Source organism: Mustela nivalis (genome assembly GCF_964662115.1).
Source record: "Mustela nivalis genome assembly, chromosome: 10".
NCBI lineage: Eukaryota > Metazoa > Chordata > Mammalia > Carnivora > Mustelidae > Mustela > Mustela nivalis.
The window spans coordinates 74,014,182-74,016,015 of record NC_139029.1 but is presented as its reverse complement, the minus strand read 5'-3'; the positions used below and the strand labels follow the sequence as shown (position 1 = coordinate 74,016,015).

The following is a 1,834-nucleotide window of genomic DNA, read 5'->3' as shown; positions in this document are numbered from 1 at the left end:
TATAACTGAAAATCTGTACCTTTTCACTCCCTTTACCCATTTTGTCTACCAGACACCCCCTACCTTTGACAACCACCAGTCTGTTCTCTATATTTATGTACTTTGATTTGTGTTTGTTTGGGGCATTTTTTTAGATTCTATGTCTAACTGAGATCACATAGTATTTGTTTTTTTCTGTCTGACTTACTTCATTGCGCATAATGTCCTCAAATTTCATCCATGTTGTCATAAATGGCAAGATTTCATTCTCTTGCGGCGCCTGAGTGGCTCAGTTGGGTAAGCCGCTGCCTTCGGCTCAGGTCATGATCTCAGGGTCCTGGGATCAAGTCCCGCGTCGGGCTCTCTGCTCAGCGGGGAGCCTGCTTCCTCCTCCTCTCTCTCTCTCTCTCTGCCTGCCTCTCTGCCTACTTGTGATCTCTGTCAAATAAATAAATAAAATCTTAAAAAAAAAAAAAGATTTCATTCTCTTTTTATAGCTGAATAGTATTCCATGATATATATTGGACACATTTTCTTTATCCCTTCACCCATCAATAAACATTTAGTTTGTCTCCATGTTTTGGCTATTGTAAATAATGCCTCAAAACACATTGGGGGTGCATTCCAACTGCTTTCCAAAACAGCTAAATATGCAGGTCCAAAAAAGGAAGGTACTTTTCCAATTGCCACAGGTACTCCAAAGCCCATTCATCTCCTTCAGCATCCCAAAGATCAAGTACATGTTCTGCTCAGCTATAAAATAAAGTGGCAAACCTGTTGTACCACTGACATTACGGGAAAGTTGCCTATAAAACCAGACTTCTGATGCTGGGCTCCAGCTGCACTTTCTCACAGGTCATCCTCCTCCTCTGGAAGATGACCAGATGTCTAGGCGACCTCTAGATCATGTTCATACTGTGCTGCCAAAGCTGTGTCCATGACAACCTCTGGTGGGGCAAGAGCTAGCATGGCGACAAACTCCCAAGTTAGGGTCTAGAATTAGTTTTCTAGCGAGCCACAGGAAGAGCTTTTTAAGGTGTTTTTTTTTTTTTAAGATTTTTTATTTATTTGTCAGAGAGAGAGCGCGAGCGAAAGTGAGCACAGGCAGACAGAGTGGAAGGCAGAGTCAGAGGGAGAAGCAGGCTCCCTGCGGAGCAAGGAGCCCGATGTGGGACTCGATCCCAGGACGCTGGGATCATGACCTGAGCCGAAGGCAGCTGCTTAACCAACTGAGCCACCCAGGCGTCCCAGGAAGAGCTTTTTAAAGTTGTAGTTACTTTTGGCAGAAATGTCATAGTTCTGAAGGTACTTCTCTCTAAGACAATAGATTTTGCCTTAACTTTTCTGTCTTCAGGGTTCACTTTGTTGCCACACAGCACAATGGGGGTATTTTCACCTACTTGAACCAGATCTCAATGCCAGTTAGGCACATTCTTGTAAGTAACCCTTGATGTTAAATCAAACATTGTAATGGTACACTGGGCCAGGAAGTATTAGCCATCTCTCAGCCCACCCAAATTTCTCCTGACCAGCTGTTTCCCATACATTGAACTTAATAGGTCCTCGTTGGTATGGAACACAAAGGGATGGACCTCAAAGCTCAACGTGGCTATGTACCTCTCAAGTTGACCAGTCAGATGACATTTCACAAATGTAGTTTTTCCAGTACTACCATTGCCAAACAATACAAGTTTGATCACCTTGGGCAGTCATTATACTGTTGCTTCCAGAAGTGTCTCTGGACAATCTGACAGAGCAGTATTTCATTCTCTTTGATGCAACTGTAAATGGAATTGTTTTCTTGTTTTTCTGATAGTTCATTATTAGTGGGTAGAAACACAACAGATTTCTGTAT

General features: G+C 42.9%; 1 pseudogene across 1 annotated transcript; it reads right to left on the bottom strand.

Moving 5' to 3' along the window:
* Positions 1–867: 867 nt before the first annotated feature.
* Positions 868–1,445, bottom strand: LOC309843200 (GTP-binding nuclear protein Ran-like; annotated as a pseudogene). The gene is made up of 2 exons: positions 1,237–1,445; positions 868–1,006 (listed from the first exon to the last, which is right to left on the bottom strand). The product of its transcript is annotated as a GTP-binding nuclear protein Ran-like (transcript).
* Between the last annotated feature and the right edge of the window lie 389 nt (positions 1,446–1,834).